At 45.7% G+C, this 17,122-nt stretch overlaps 1 protein-coding gene across 4 annotated transcripts in view; it reads right to left on the minus strand.

Annotated features, from left to right (window-relative positions):
- pam (peptidylglycine alpha-amidating monooxygenase) overlaps window positions 1-17,122 on the minus strand; it is a 398,693-nt gene that overhangs the window by 102,432 nt on the left and 279,139 nt on the right. The gene's annotated exons all lie outside the window — the stretch shown is intronic.

Genomic DNA, 17,122 nt, shown 5'->3' on the forward strand with positions numbered 1-17,122 from the left:
AAGTGGAAGGTTTTGAAGGAAGAGTGGGAATTATTGCAAGCTGAAAAATGCAAGGGGGCCATTCTCCGTGCAAAGGCTAAAGATGCATTGGAAGGAGAAAGATGCATTAGATAGTTTTTAGAGCAAGAGAAGTTGCGACAAACGTTATCATTAATTGGAGAGCTGATGGTTGAGAAAAGATCATTAATGAAAGTGGGGTGATTATGGAAGCAGCTACTAGCTTTTATCAAGAGTTATACACAAAAGAAGACATTTCCAAATTGGCGATGGAGAAGTTGTAGAGTGTTTAAAGGAGGATGAGAGAAGCATGTATGACAAAGAAGTAGGATTAGCGGAAATAAAAGTAGCAATAAATGGAGTGAAGGGGGGGAGAAGCCCAGGGACCAATGGACTAAATGCAGAATTTTAAAGAATTTAAAAAAAAGAGATTTTAAGTCCATTGGTCTTGAGGTTTTTAAGGAGATTAAAACTGAGGGAAGCCTGGCCCCATCGATGAGGAGAGGTATATATGCTTAACTTACAAAAATAAAGGGGATAGAAGGGATCTGAAGAATTGGAGGCCCATCACATTATTAAATGTGGATTATAAGATCTTGGTGAGGATTATGGCCAATCGTATGAAGGAGGTGATGCCGCAGATAGTTTTGCCTTCTCAGTCCTATGGAGTCAGAGGCCAGCACATCACTGACCCTGTGGTCTCAATCCGAGATGCGATAGAGCTATTGGAAGAGAGTAGGGGGGGGGGGGGGGGGGAAGCTTATGTGCTGAAGACAGATCAAGAGAAAGCCTTTGATAGAGTCTCTCATGAGTTTTTATTGATGGTTTTGGAAGCATTTGGTTTCTGGAAAAATTTCATTGGGCTCAATTTTCCAAGAATTGAAAAACACATAGCAGCAGCCTACCTCCAACCCTGTCCGGTCCCATTCTCGGTTCCCGGTTCTCACACACACGAGAGGGAGGGAGAGAGAGAGAGAGAGAACGAGCGAGAGACAGAGAGAGCTTTCTGGTCGAATTGGAGGTAAGAAAGTACTATGTGTTTTTCAATTCTTTTAATGTGTTGGGAGGTGACTGTATGCTTCACTTTGCAGCCCCAGCTCGCATTGTGTCCCTGGTTACCATGGCAGCCTGATCTTTTTGGCGCAGATCAAGGCTCCACCCCCAAAACTAAAGGTCGGGTTAGGCCTTGCCAAAATGAAGAAATCCAACGGGAAACTTACAATACTTTTTTGTGGCGTACTTGGGTCCCAAAAAATCAGGCGTAACTCTTCAAGTACGCCAAAAAAATGCTTTGGGGAAAATTGAGCCCTATGAGTGGATAACAATTTTTTATTCAAACACATTTAGCTGTTTTAAATGTAATGGTTATTTATCCAAGTATTTTTCAATACCGAGATCAGTGAGACAGGGTTGTCCCGTCCCCATTGTTGTACACATTGGTAGCAGAACCATTCGGTTACATGATGTGAAATGAACAGGCGTAGTCGGGATTGCGATTCCCAGTTCTGGGCAGAATTAAATGGGTGAAGAGATTTCTTCAGAAGACAAATACAAGTTTTTGGAAGAGTTGTTTCCAGCATTTTATTCAAATTAAGTGGGATGGGAGGATAGGGAATATTTTAAATGGAATACAACAATATGTTTTTAAAATCGATTAAACCTCTCCCTAGGTTTTATAAGGGGGTTATACACCAATATGCAGATGATACAACCTTAACGTTGAGAGATGGGGGAGTCAGTGAGGAAAGCTATGGGAGTAGTGGAGGAGTATTATAGAGCTTCAGGAGCCAGAGTGAATTATAGGAAGACCCAACGCCTCGTTGTGGGAAGGAGTAGGAGGGAATGTTTGGAGGGAAAGCCCTTTTAAGGTGATGGAGGTTTTGGAAGTTCTGGGGGCGCATATGGGGTGCAAGAAGGATAGGGATTAAGTAGATCAATTACATTAGGAACGGAAGGTTATAAAAATTAAAAAGATTTTGGGAAGATGGGAAAGAAGGTGGCTGAAAGTGCAAGGAAGAGCGACCTTGATGTCAACTCTCCTGCTATCTAAACTATGGTACTTATTGGCGGTGGAGGGTATTCCTGAGTGGGTGGAAAAGTCCACCTGAGAGGCTTGCGAGAGGTTTTTATGGGAAGTGAAACCAGCCTTGGTTGCTTACAATACCATCATTGGACAGCGAAATCAGGGACGCCTCAATTTCCCAGATATTGATTTGAAGAAAAAAGTCTTTGGAATTAAATGGGTGAAGAGATTTCTTCAGAATTAAATGGGTGAAGAAATTTCTTCAGAAGACAAATACAAGTTTTTGGAAGAGTTGTTTCTAGCATTTCTTCAAATTAAGTGGGATGGGAGAACAGGGAATATTTTATATAGAATACAACAATATGTTTTTGAAATCGATTAAACCTCTCCTTAGGCTTTATAAGGGGGTTATAGAGCCTTGCGCCCAATTTTTAAAAAGTATGCAGTTATGCCCAAAGGTGCTGAGGAATTTTCAGAATAATCCTTATTTTTGAACACGTGGATTAACATTGAAGGGGAGGTATTATTTAATCAAGCTTTTATAAAAGCTGGTATTATATATGTGAAAGATGATATGAGGCAATTCCAGATTGGTTGCCGGAAGCGGTAATGAGGGACATGGTTTGGGAGAAAGATCAGGAGGTAGAGGAAAAAGCAATTATGATCATGTACGAGAAGATTGTGAGGGCAATGTCACAGGATTGGATGGAAGAAATAAATGTGCAAATCTATGCTGGTATAATGAGCCCGGCTTTTCCAAGCTTTCTGCTGGAGAAAGGGGAGGAGTTGGTCCAGTTTGACAACTGTAATATTCAAGATTTCTATGGTGTATTTAGAGAATGGAAATTCAAGGCACCTGCTGGTCAGGAGTTTTGGCTGAGTAAATACCCACAGCTGGACTTCAACAGGATTTGGAAGGGAGTGTGGGTGAATTTTAAATGTCCAGAGTGGATTGAACTGGATTTCAAATTGGCTCATAACTGGATTTTACCATGATAGTCATATGTAAGATTGGGCAAGTAAAGGTGGCATCAGCAGGTCGGGGACTTCCTATCAGCAGATCTTTATCACAGGCACAAAGGATGTCATTTGTGACTTTGATGACAGCCGTTTTGGTACAGTGGCAGGCAGGCAGCACACACTCGCATCCTCAGACAGACTCAAGACATGTGTCCCGAGAACTTGGATGGCCAATTTGGGGGGAACGGGGGGGGCGGAGGGAAGAGGTGAAGAGATGGCTAGAGTCTGCATCTGCACATTCCTTCTTAACGGGAGACCTCAGTTAGATAGTTTAAGGGCCAGATAACGGTTCCGGGCTGCTGCAACCCACTTCAAACCAATGGCACACAAATGACTGCATTGAAAGATTGAGACCTGCTAATGGTCCTTGCCGGTCAGGGCCACCGCGCCGGATGCTGGGTCGGGCTGCACGCTGCTCCTTTGAAGGAGCATACCACTTCAAGGTACAGAGTGCGCTGGAGAGTGACGGCTGTGAAGAGGGCGACTGGATTGAAGATAAGAAATAGGAACAGGAGTTGGCCACCCGGCCCTTCTAGCCTGCTCCGTCATTTAATAAGATCATGGCTGACCTGATCATGGACTCAGCTCCACTTCCCTGCCCACTCCCCATAACCCTTTATTCCCTTATCGCTCAAAGATCTGTCTATCTCCGCCTTAACTATATTCAATGACCCAGCTTTCACACCTCTCTGTGGCAGAGAATTCCATAGATGTACAACCCTCAGAGAAGAAATTCCTCCTCATCTCAGTTTTAAATGGGCGGCCCCTTATTCTGAGACTATGTCCCCTAGTTTTAGTTTCCCTTACAAGTAGAAATATCCTCTCTGCATCCACACTGTCGAGACCCTTCATTATCTTATGTTTCAATAAGATCACTTTTCATTCTTCTGTACGCCAATGAGTATAGGCCCAACCTACTCAACCTAACTTCATGAGTCAACTCCCTCAATCTAGTGAACCTTCTCAGAACAGCCTCCAATCCAGGTACATCCTTCCTTAAATACGGAGACCAAAACTGTACGCAGTACTCCAGGTGTGGCCTCACCAATGCCCTGTGCAGTTGTAGCAGGACTTCTCTGCTTTTATACTCTATCCCCCTTGCAATAAAGGCCAACATTCCATTTGCCTTCCTGATTACTTGCTGTACCTGCATACTAACTTTTTGTGTTTCATGCACAAGGACCCCCAGGTCCCTCTGTACTGCAGCACTTTGCAATTTTTCTCCATTTAAATTATAATTTGCTTTTCTATTATTTCTGCCAAAGTGGATAACCTCACATTTTCCCACATTATGGGCCCAAGTTTCCACAAGAAAAAAAACGGGCGCCCCTCCGAGCTGGGCGCCCGTTTTTCGCGCCTAAAACGGCGCCTAAAAAAAAAATCACGATTCTCGAGCGTTCTGCAGCTCCTTGTCTGTCTGGCGCGGCGTGCAGAGGGGCGGAGCCTACACTCGCGCCGATTTTGTAAGTGGGAGGGGGTGGGTACTATTTAAATTCGTTGTTTTCCCTGCGGCAACGCTGCGCGTGCGCGTTGGAGCGTTCGCGCACGCGCAGTGTGAAAAAAACATTGGCACTCGGCCATTTTAGAAAGTGCTGCAGAAAACGTGAAGATTTGTTCTTGGACCCCTGCAAAGGCTTGTATTTTAATTTTATTGATGTGTGAGGGAGTGCTTTTAGCAGCACTGCTGAAGAAATCACCTGCTGAAATCAGTGAGTTCAGCTTTTCACTGCTAAACTTGCAGTACCTGTGCCTGCAAATTAAGGACTGTGTTTGGAGAAAAAAAAGTGCCAATTCAACTTTGCAATGGATCAACCTCTACCAAGAAAAAATAATTTCTTACATGAGGAAGTGGAGATATTAGTGAATGTAATTGAGCAGAGATGGCAGGAGCTAGATACCAGCAACAGAGGTCGCATAAAAGTGCCACCAAAAGAAATGAAGAAACGCTGGAACCAAGTTGCAGACGATTACTGCGCAGTGGTGAATACCAGGAGATCTGGAAGTCAGTGTAAAAAGAAATGGCACGACCTTGGTCAAGTAGTTAGTGTAAGTAGTATTTCCCATTTTTAATTTAATCGTAATTGTAACGTGACTATCTGTATGTCCCACCCTGCAGAAAGACGCACTCTGTAAAAAGTTATATTTTACTCTTTGCAGAAGAAATTGGCCCACAACAAAAGGGAAGCCAACTCAAACAGGAGGAGGCATGCCCAATCTGCATCCACTGACACCCTTGGAACAAAGGGTAGCTGCTATGATGAGTCGTACATGGAGAAAAGCAATTGGTACAGCACAAGCTGGGCCCGCACGCGAGGAAGAGGGTAAGTCCTGAAAATGCATCGTGGCCCTTTAAATCAACCTGCTGCCTGGCCTGCTATGTGTGAGAGTACTCATGCCACCCACCCGGCCCCCTCCCTTGCTGTTAAGCATTTGACTGTTCTGATGTATTTTGCAGAACATGATGATGATGATGACGATGATGATGCTGCTGCTGCCAACCCTGAGGATCCTGAAGATACAGAACAAGAACCAGTACAACCAGCTGCGGACGATCCAGACTGGATGATGGCAGCGATGACTGAAATGTCTGCAGGGAGGGGCTTCCAATTTAATGTTTATGAGCCCCCATCAAGGGGCATCAGAGTTTCAACCACTAGCATAGGTCTTGGTCCCACCATCCATGGTTTCGCTTCCGATGTTGCAGGTCCCAGTGGTGCTGCTGGTATAATGCAGCTTTCTACAGTCAGTGCACTACCGTACCAGCCTGCGCCTCCCTCTCGCATAGGTTCTGGTTCCACCTGCTATGGTTTCGAATCCGACGCTTCGGGTCCCAGTGTTGCTGCTGATATCATGGAGCAGTTTACACCCATTCGTCCAACATCCCAGCCCATGGCTCGCACTCGAGTGCTGCCGTCTGCAACACAGAGCATCCCACCATTCCAGCCCGAGCCTCTCCCTCCAGTTCAGCCGTCTGGAACACAGAGCGTCCCACAGTCCCAGCCCGCGCCTCTCTGTGTAGTGGTGCCGCTTGCAACACCGAGCATCCCACCGTCCGTGCCCGCGCCTCCCAGTGTAGTGGTGCCACAAGGCAGACCCAGGCAGAGGAGAAGGAGATTGGAGACACGCTCTCCTGAGATGCAGCATGCAACAGATGCGGCTCAGGTTGTGGCCTTGGCTATGGAGACCAATGAGCTTACTCGATCACTCATCGGTGGCGTCAATGCAGTAGGTGAAGAGTTGACGGGCCTGACGGGAGAAATAGCAGTCATGACACGGGAACTTAGGGAGGGAATGTCTGAGGGAGTGCAATCGACGGCACAGGCCATCAGGGAGGGCATGCAAATTACGGCACAGGCCATCAGGGAGGGCATGCAAATTATGGCACAGGCCATCAGGGAGGGTATGCAAGTGTCGGCACAGGCCGTCAGGGAGGGCCTGGTTGAGGTAGCTGCTGCAATAAGGGCACACAGCCCGGCCAATCAAATGACACCCCCATGAGGAAGTGAGCATTCACTAAGATGTGGATGAGACATGGTTGCAGCCTTTCTTTGCTGCTTTTGTTCTTGTTCTTGATGTAGCTGTAGTAGCGTTTTTCAAATTGAAATTGTTTTGTAAGTTTTGTTACGTTACAACTTATAAGGGATCTTATGGTTTTTAAGTGATCTTATAGTGTAAATGCTCTCACATTTTTTTGTATCTTATTTAATTTTGCACCTAAAAAGTGATCCTGAAGTTTAAAAGTGTTCTTCAGAGTGTAAGATTTTTCAAATTGAAATTGTTTTGTAAGTTTTGTAACTTTACAACTTATAAGTGATCTGAGGGTTTTCAAGTGATCTTATAGTGTAAATGCTCGCACATTCTGTAAATTATTTAATTTTGCATCTAAAAAGTGATCTTGAAGTTTAAGTGATCTTAGAGTGTAACATTTTTCACATAGAAAGTGTTTTGTTACTTTTGTAACTTTACAAGTGATCTTAAAGTTTTTAAGTGATCTTCAAGAGTCATATTAAAAAGTATAGTTTGATACAACAAATATTTTATTAGAGTGACGTTAACTTTTCAATAAAATATTTTTTCATTAAAACTGTTTCATGTTCCATTAACACAACACAACGCAGGAACAACTGCAAAGAATAAACATGTCCATATGCAAAAGTGTTCGCAGAGCCCTCAGGCATCAGTAGTTGAAGCTGGGCTTCTGGCTGCTGGATGAGCTGCTGGCGCAAGGCTCGGGCAATCATTAAAGGGGCACGATGGACGGCCCTCCTCCGACCTCGTGCTCCGGCATCAGGCACTTTCATGCTTTCCTGATTGTCGTCATCATCCACATCCTGGTCTTCCGTAATACTATCATCATGCACTGGACCCTCACGTGGGTCTTCGGGTTCCACTACCAGCTCCTGCTGCCTCATGATGGCTAAGTTATGAAGCATGCAGCACACAACAGTGAAGTGACCGACCATCTCAGGAGAGTATTGCAACTGTCCTCCGGAATGGTCCAGGCATCGGAATCGCTGTTTCAATATGCCAATGGTCCTCTCAATGATGCTGCGCGTCGCAATGTGCGCCATGTTGTATTGATGGTCAGCTTCTGTCCGTGTCACGCGTAGAGGTGTCATGAGCCAGGTGGTCAGGCCGTACCCTTTGTCTCCCAGTGGCCAGCTCTGCCCTTCTGGCTGCTGCTCAAACATGTCAGATAGAACGCTGTCGCGTAGGATGAACGCATCGTGGGTGCTGCCAGGGTATCTCGCATCGACTGACATGATGCGCTGCTTGTCGTCACACACGAGCTGCACATTGATAAGAGCGGAAACCTTTCCTATTTCGGTACTGCTCAGAATCCTCCACGGGTGCTCGCAAGGCTACGTGGGTACAATCAATGCAGCCCTGTACCTTTGGGAAGCCGGAAATCCTGAAGAAGCCCACAGCCCTCTCATGGATCGCTTGTGCGGTCATTGGGAAATTGATGAAGTCATTCCTTCGCGCATAAAGTGCAGCCGTGACCTGGTAAATGCAGGCATGTATTGCACGTTGAGAGATGGCACACACATCTCCAGTTGTAGCCTGAAACGATCCCGAGGCATAGAAAGAAAGTGCAGCTGTTACCTTCACTTCAACAGACAAGGCAGTTATCCTTCTGCTTCTGGGCTGCAAATCTGCTCTCACCATATCACAGATCTCAGTGACAACTTCTCTGCGAAAACACAGCCTTTTCACACAATCAGCCTCGCTCATGTCCAGGTACGAGCGCCTGGTTTGATATTGTCGATGTGGGTAAGGTCTCCTGCCCATCAACCTACAGGCTACGACGTTCCTGTTGCGGTAAGCTCTAATCAATTCTCTCCTATGCAGTGAATTGATGACGAACCATTGCATAATATGTGGTGTTGACAATGCAGCACCCATTCTGCAAATGTAAATATAAAACTGTCGATGTGGCTGCCTCTCCCTGTCCAAATGGCCTCAGTCCCCCTCACAGCTCGAAGCCTGCTGCTGTATCTTTGGCTGCCTGCCTGCCCCTCCCTCTCTCTCTCTCCCTCCCCCGTTCGCGAGAACATCGCTGAGTTGACTAAGGCTTCCACCTCAAGTGGAAAGCTGTATGCTGCCTCGTTACTGCCTGCCCCTCCCTCCCCCCCGTTCGCGGGAATATCGCTGAGTTGACTAAGGCTTCCACCTCATGTGGAAAGCTGTTTGCTGCCTCGTTACTGCCTGCCTGCCTGCCCCTCCCCCCCGTTCGCGGGAACATCGCTGAGCTGCCTGAAGCACTTTCACACAGGTAGGAAGATGGTTTATTTAATCTTTTCTTTGCTTATAAATGTTTATTCAGGTTGGATTTATTGGTATAATATTTGTACAAGTATAAATAAGGATTTATTGTCTATTTTAATGAGTTCCCTTCCCCTTCCCTCCCCCCCACCTCGTTCTGGACGCCAAATTTGTAACCTGCGCCTGATTTTTTAATGTGTAGAACAGGTTTTTTCAGTTCTACAAAAATCTTCACTTGCTCCATTCTACTTTAGTTTGGAGTACATTTTCACTGTGGAAACTTTCAAATCAGGCGTCAGTGGCCGGACACGCCCCCTTTTGAAGAAAAAATTCTGTTCTAAAGTGGAACTGTTCTACCTGACTAGAACTGCAGAAAAAAAAATGTGGAGAATTGCGATTTCTAAAATAGTCCGTTCTCCACCAGTTGCTCATAAAAATCAGGCGCAAATCATGTGGAAACTTGGGCCCTATATTCCATCTGTCAAATTTTTTCCCACTCACTTAGCCTGGCTATATCCCTTTGCACACTTTTGTGTCCTCCTCACAATTTGCTTTCCCACCCATCTCAAGCTGCTCAGCACACTCCCGGATTCTCTTCCTCCACTTTGGGCAGTCGTGGGCCAGGGATTCCCAGGAGTCGATGGGGATGTTGCACTTTATCAAGGAGGCTTTGATGGTGTCCTTGAAGTGTTTCCTCTGCCCACCTGGGGCTTGCTTGCCGTGTCGAAGCTCCGCGTAGAGCGCTTGCTTTGGGAGTCTCATGTCCTGCATGCGGACGATGTGGCCCGCCCAATGGAGCTGATCGAGCGTGGTCAACGCTTCGATGCTGGGGATGTTAGATTGAGCACCGGTCCCTGCGGCACCCCACTAGTCACTGTTTGCCTATGACCCATTTATCCCGACTCTCTGTTTTCTGTTAGTTAGCCAATCCTCTATCCATGCCAATAGATTACCCCCAACTCCGTGAGCTTTTATCTTGTGCAGTAACCTCTTACGTGGCACCTTATCGAATGCCTTCTGGAAATCCAAATACACCACATCCACTGGTGCCCCCTTATCCATCTTGCCCGTTACATCCTCAAAGAACTCCAGCAAATTTGTCAAACATGATTTCCCTTTCATAAAACCATGCTGACTCTGCTTGATGGATCATGCGTTTACAAATGTCCCGCTACTGCTTCCTTAATAATGGACTCCAGCATTTTCCCGACAGATGTTAGGCTAACTGGTCTATAGTTTCCTGCTTTTTGTCTGCCTCCTTTTTTAAATAGGGGCGTTACATTTGCAGTTTTCCAATCCGCTGGGACAGCCCCAGAATCCAGGGAATTTTGCTAGATTACAACCAATGTATCCACTATCTCTGCAGCCACTTCCTTTAAGACCCTAGGATGTAAGCCATCAGGTCCAGGGGACCTGTCCGCCTTTAGTCCCATTATTTTACCAAGCACTATTTCATTAGTGATAGTGATTATATTAAATTCCTCCCTCCCTATAGCCCCTTGATTATCCACAATTGGGATTTTTTAGTGTCTTCTACCGTGGAGACCGATACAAAATATTTGTTCAACGTCTCTGCCATTTCCCTGTTCTCCATTATTAATTCTCCAGTCTCATCCTCTAGGAGACCAACATTTACTTCAGCCATTCTTTTCTATTTTATGTACCTGTAGAAACTGTTACTATCTGTTTTTATACTTCGTGCTAGTTTACTTTCATAATCTATCTTCCTTCTCTTTATCATTTAATGTTCAGTAAATATTAATTAATTTAAAAAAAAGTGGGGAGCAGTCTCATCTCTGAGTTAGAAGGTTGTGGATTCAAGACCCACTCCAGGGACTTGAGCACAAAAATCTAAGTTGACACTGCAGTGCAGTGCTGAGGGAGCATTGCACTGTCAGAGGTGCCGTCTTTCAGATGAGACGTTAAACCAAGTGGACTCTCAAGTGGACGTAAAAGATCCCATGGCACTATTTCAAAGAAGTGCAGGGGAGTTATCCCCTGTGTCCTGGCCAATATTTATCAATCAACATAACAAAGGGCTCTATTTTCCTCTTTGCCAATTTTTGGCGCCCAGGAGGATGTATGGCTGATTTTTTGTGTCCGTTTGCGCCGGAAAAAAAATACAATTTTCGCCAAAGTAAAATTAAATTTTGCCGCTGCTGTACCCGAAGTTAAATCTGGTGGTGGAGCTTCAAGTGTACGCCGAAAAGTCAGTGAGCATGTGCCGGAAAAAAATTAACTTTTTCCATGAGACGGGTATGTCTGCGCATCCACGGTGAACTTCCTGGTCTGGATCAGCAACTTGTGAGAACAGATTCGGATCGGAGCTGGATCTGGACATTTAAATTTTAGCTGCAAAAGATGGATCCAAGGGAAGGGGAAGGTCAAGGTCAAGATCAAGGGGAAGGGGAAGGGGAAGGGGGAAGGGGAAGGGGGAAGGGGGAAGGGGGAAGGGGGAAGGGGGAAGGGGGAAGGGCCAAGAGATTTCAAGCAGAAGAAATTGAGCTTCTGGTAGACATCATTGAGAGGAGATGGGAAGAGCTTGAGAACAAAGGAAGAATGGGACAAAAGAAACTGAAACCCTCTCTACTAGCAAAACTTTGGGAAGAAGTTGAATGCAGTGGCCATGACCCCGAGAAGCAGCGTGCAGGTGAGAAAGAAGTGGCAGGACCTTGGCCAAGCAGTTACTGTAAGTATTCATGCACTGCAATTACATTTGTAAGTGTGACTGTGTGTGTGTGTGTGTGTGTGTGTGTGTGTGACTGTGACTGTGTGCGCGTGTGTGGCCACCACAGCAGAAGGACCCGCTCTTAAAAAGTTCTATTTTCACCCATGCAGAAGGTGTCATTGATGAATCAAGAAAGGTCAAAAATTGGAGGAGGTGCGAAAAGTAAGCTGCAACTAACAGCCGTGGAACAGAGGATCGCTGATATGATTCAATCTCGCAAGAGAAGATCAACCACCAATGTGGATGCTGAGCCAGGTTACCGAGAGAGGGTAAGCTCTGCTACATACTCATGCTACCCTGCACCCCTCCCCTGCTGCTAACCAAACATCTGCTCTGTTATGTTTTGTAGATGTTGTGCATCAGGAGAGACAGAAGCTGAAGCAGAAGATCAGGAAGCTGTCAGTCCAGATATTATTCATCCACTTCAGGACGAGGATGAGCAGGACAATGAAGGGCAGCAGGAAGACCCCAATGATGACATGGTCACATTGCAACTGGAGCGGGTGAACTCCAGAGGATGCCAAGCCCTTTCCTTTGTGATACAACTGACACAACATTTCATGGTGTAGAGTCTGAGGCTGCGGGTCCCAGTGGGATGCAGCAAGCCACACCTGGGAGATGGCCAAGGAGGGTGGGAAGGAGAGTTCAACCTGAAATGCAGGTCGCATGGGACATAGGACAGATCATGGGAATGAGTAGGGAGAGCATTGAGTTAACCAGATCACTCCTGGCCATCATGGGTGGGGTGAAGGTAGAATTAGCAGGACTGTCAGTAGAAGTAGCCAACACTGTCTGTAGGAATGGGAACAGTGTCAGGACAGATGAGGGAGGGGATGTCGGAGGCAGCTGGTGCAGTGTTGGGACAGATTAGGGAGAGAATGTTGGAGATAGCTGCTGCAATAAATGGACACACCCAGACTGTCATTGCCCAACAGCAATTGGCAGCATCAACTGCTGACACTCACTTTCCAATCCCCAGACTAACCTCAGGTAGTGTGCCAGGGATTCATCCACAGGCTGAAGAGTCAGACGATGAACCTGGGCCTTCCACAATGCTGTCTACTAGGTCTGTTCCTGTCCAATCCTACCAACAACAAATGCGCCTTCGCGCAGAAAGCAGAAAGTACCTTGGGATTAGGGTGAGGAAGCAGAAGTCCAAGACAACGGGTAGGGGTAGAGGCGGCAAGAGGGGCGCACAGCGCTAAGGTCTTTGAATAAGGGGGGAGAGATAGCTGCAGCGAGAGTTTGTTTGTTTGTTTGTTTGTTGCTGTCACTTCTTGTTTTCTTCATTGAAAAGTTTAAAGTTTGATACAAATTTTTTTTATTAAAGTTAAGTAAAACTGCAAATATTTAATAAACCTAATTGTTTTTAAAATTTAAGCAGAATCCTGCACATTTTTTTTGAATTAAAGCAACATAAACCATTACGTACATTATCATGTACATTATTTATTGAATTAAAGCAATATAAACCAACACATTACGTACATATGATGTACATTATTTTTTCACACTAACAGGTGCAAAGGAGTCAACACTGTCGGGCCGTTTAGCCTTCAGGCACCAAAGTGATCGCGGAATAGTCGCTAACACAAGTCTCTAGCTATGGCTATAGGTGCAGGAGGCTGCCTCCACCGCCGTCGTTCTGCGGGTTGAGGTGGTGGCATGGGTTCGTCATCATCCTCCTCCTCCTGCTGCTGCTGCTGCTGCTGCTCCTCCTCCTCCTCCTCCTCCTCGACCTCGTCAGCCTCCTCGTCCTCCTCTTCCCACCCCTTCTCCCCTCAGGAGGATCTTCAATGTCCAGGGCCTGGCCCCTCATGATGGCCAAGTTGTGCAGCATGCAGCACTCGACAGTGAACTGACTGAGAGGAGTATTGCAGGTAGCCTCCAGAGTGGTCCAGGCATCGGAAACGCTGCTTCAGTATGCCAATTGTCCGCTCTATGATGCTCCGAATTGTTATGTGCGACATGTTGTACCGATGCTCTGGCTCAGTGCAGGGAGTCATAAGCCAGGTGGTGAGCCCGTAATCTTTGTCCCCGAGCAACCAGCTCTGCCCTTCTAGCAGCTCCTGAAACATGGTAGATATAATGCTCTCGCGTAGGATGAAAGCATCATGGATGCTACCTGGATATTTGGCATCAACTACCATGAATGGGAAAGAATTTAGGGAATGGAACCATTTCCTGTTCCGATAAAATTCAGAGTTGTCCAAAGGTGCTCTTCTCAAGGCAATGTGGGTACAGTCGATCGCAATCTGTACCTTTGGGAAGCCAGCAATTCTGGAGAACCCCACAGCCCTGTCTCACATTGCCTGCATGGTCATAAGGAAATTGGTGAACTGGTTCCTTTTGGCATACAGTGCAGCAGTCACCTGTTGAATGCAGCAATATGCGGCGTGCTGCAGCACATGACCCCAGTTGCTGCTTGAAATGAGCCAGAAGCATAGAAGGCAAGTGCTGCAGTAACCTTCACTTCCACTGGTGAAGCAGTCCTCCTGCCACTTCTTGACTGTATGTCTGACCTGACTAGCTGGCAGATCTCGGTGATGACCTTCTTTCTAAATTGCAGCCTGCGAATGTAGTATGCCTCACTCAGGTGTAGTTTGAGCACCTGTCCCTGTATATACGATCAGGGTATGGCCTCTTCTCCATTAATGCCCGAGCGATCTAGTTTGTGTGACGTCGACGTCATGGTATTATCCGTCGTCTCCATATGCTATGCATGTAAACCAACCTTACTACATGAGGCATAGTAAGATTTGCACCCATAATTCTTATTCTTAACTTTGTTATTCTTGTTATTGTGAGACTCACTGAAGCACAGCACACACACACGCACACACACCTTTGCTGGGTAACGCCCTAGCAGAACGGACCACACCCTGGTCTGCCCACATGCGCAACACTAAGCTCTGTCTCTATGGAGACGTGTTGCACAGAGATTTATGACACTTTAATTACAGCTTGTGCCGAAATGCCTATGGTTGCTGCTGTGTTGTGTCATCTCTAATGCACAGTTCGGAGTGCATGCCGGCAGGATTGCTCTGACCCGTGCCTGGAGCCCTGTCAGCAGAGATTCAGTGGTGTGGTTGGGTGGAATCGTAATTTGCCCATTCTCAAAAACATTCCTCTGTAAAAATCATCATGAATGTGTTTTAAATTGTCTTCTTCCCTTGCTCCAAAAACTCAGAAATATACTCAGCGCTGATTCCCTTAAGTTAACGTGGGGTTTTTCTGATCAGTACTTAAGGCCTGAAAAAAATTGCTGTTGGTGAAAATCGGTTAAAGGCCCAAAAACGGCGTGGAAATCAGTTTTCAAACAGACACACGCCAAAAAATCTTGCGTACAAAAAACCGGCGCTGACAGTTGTCGCCGGCATACGTTTCAAAATCATGATTGTTCAAAAAAAATCAGCGGACGCCAAAAAAACAGCGCCCAATGGTGACGAAAATAGAGCCCCTTTAAACAGATTATCTGGTCATTATCACATTGCTGTTTGTGGGAGCTTGCTTGTGCGCAAATTGGCTGCTGCGTTTCCCACATTACAACTGTGACTACATTCCAAAAGTACTTAATTGGCTGTAAAGCGCTTTGAGACGTCTAGTGGTCGTGAAAAGCGCTATATAAATCCAAGTCTTTGGGTTCAATTTTCCCCAGCATTAACTCCGTTTTTTTTTGGAGTAGGCTGCTTTTTCTGGCCTAACTTAAAAATCCCCAGATTCCCCAATCAATTTGCACCAGCGTAACTCAGTTAGTTAAGTTTTTTTTACTTAAGTTTTTTTTTTGCTCAAAAGTGGGAGTTACCAGCCACCTATGCCAGTTCTGGCCATTTAGGCAACTTTGGCCAGCTAACAGTTACTCCATTTCTACTTAGGCCAGCGAATGTGGCCACTTTCCATGAATATAAAATACCAGAAAGATAATGGCCCTGATTGGGGGGGGGGGGGGGGGGCGCGGCAGGAGGGACCGTGGGGAAAGAGACTTGCCTCCTCTGATCTCACTGCCTTCCTGACAGGTCTGAATATTAACCTGCTCTTTTGAGCAGGCGAGCAGGACAGCTGCCCTGAGCTGGCAGGTTCTGTTTAAATATGCAGATCCGTGCCCGATGACGTCATCAGAACCCGATCTGCGATTTCAGTCCAAGGCCTGAGTGAGGGAGCAGGGACAGCTTTCTCGACAGGCCAAACTTGGGAGATGGATTGTGGTCCAGAAGAGACCCAAGAGCCAAGTCTTTTAATTTTTATTTGGGGTTTCCTTATGAGCCAGGAGGAGCAGAAATAATCCTCCAGGCCCCACAATGAAACCTGGGGCCTCCCTTGCCCCAGGCTGCCCACCCTTCTTCTGATCAGTTTTGCCCCTCAAATGCCTCTCTCCTCTTTCCACTTACTTGTGCCAGGGACTTATCCTACAGGTCCCCCAGCTGTGGTATCCTGCCTGCGACCTTCCACCTGCCGGCCAAGTAGTGTACCTGGCCAGGTTTAGGCAGGACTCCGATGAACATTATGGTAATGAGGCCCAGCCGTTAACATCGGCAGAGTCTCCATGTCTCCGGACTCCAAAGTTGTGATGCCCGCTTTGGGGCTTGCACACACTTTACTAGTGCCCCTGTTAAAATCGTGGCCAATGTCTGTAACCTAAATACAAATAGACCCAGTGTTTACTTATCAAGTAGAATTTCTAGCCTTAAAAGGTACACACACCTACACTTCAGCAGCAGAATAATACAATTGTGCTTTACATGTTATGATGTTCTTGTCTTTTAAAATAGCACATCCTCTAACTTACCGTAAGCAGTGCACGAGAGATGTTCCAGGGTTAAGATAACAAAGGAGTGGATATAAAGAGTACATAAATCACAAAGCGCATTTAGGATGGTTTTAGAAGCAACAGATTAATCCACACAAATCGTTTGGAATTTGTTGAACAGGTGAGCATATTAATTGCTGATGATGTAATTTAGTTGGATCTTTGGAAGGTTTTGGATAAAGATCTAAATGTGAGTCGCTTTAAAAGATTGAATGCAAATTAACTGGATGGATTGATAAATGGGACCAATGATTATTGAAAATGGAGACATGTTGTATCTGTTGTGTCATCTTCTATTCATAAACAATGAGAGAGAAGATATTTCTAGCAATATTTACAAACTTATGATATTAAGGTATATGGTCAGGTAACTGTAAAAGAGAATTGACAGCTGTGACAGATATGAGATGTTACAATTCACATGTTAAAAAGACTATTTGGTATCTTTTAACAGTGTTTTTGTAGTCAATTAATTACTGCAGTAACCAGTCCAGCTAGAATATACATGTGTTACGTTTAACTTCAGATTGGTGAGGACAGGATCAGGCTTGGGTGTGATTTACTCAATGGTTAAATAGCCCCCCATTAAAGTTCACAAATTAGTACTTCAAACACCCATGGAACCATTTCCAAGACAGAAGTCATTAAAAAATGAGCTTGAAAAAAAAAATGCTGGCTGAGTATTCATTTAAGAAAGATGCAAAATAATGATAAATACATATCAAATTCTCCATGGAAACACGATTCATATGCTATTAGGACTAGGGATGAGACATCTGTG

Source organism: Pristiophorus japonicus, chromosome 1, assembly GCF_044704955.1.
Source record: "Pristiophorus japonicus isolate sPriJap1 chromosome 1, sPriJap1.hap1, whole genome shotgun sequence".
Lineage (NCBI taxonomy): Eukaryota > Metazoa > Chordata > Chondrichthyes > Pristiophoridae > Pristiophorus > Pristiophorus japonicus.